Source organism: Plasmopara halstedii (assembly GCF_900000015.1).
Source record: "Plasmopara halstedii genome assembly, contig: Scaffold_3060, whole genome shotgun sequence".
Taxonomy (NCBI): domain Eukaryota; phylum Oomycota; class Peronosporomycetes; order Peronosporales; family Peronosporaceae; genus Plasmopara; species Plasmopara halstedii.
The window spans coordinates 157,203-157,404 of record NW_020189964.1 but is presented as its reverse complement, the minus strand read 5'-3'; positions in this window follow the sequence as shown (position 1 = coordinate 157,404).

Here is a 202-nt window from a genome sequence, read left to right as displayed (position 1 = left end):
TGTCATGCGTGACATGGTCGGCCAAGGGCCGAGGCATCGAGGACGAGGCCCCCGTGATGCATGTGTAGTGGCACGTAAACACTGAGCCCTGCTCTCGTTGCGAAGCAATCGCTGCATGCCATTAATGGCATGGTCGGACAGAGTCCGAGGCATCTTGGGCACGTCCCTTCTGATGCGCGTGGAGTGGCACATTATCCACTAA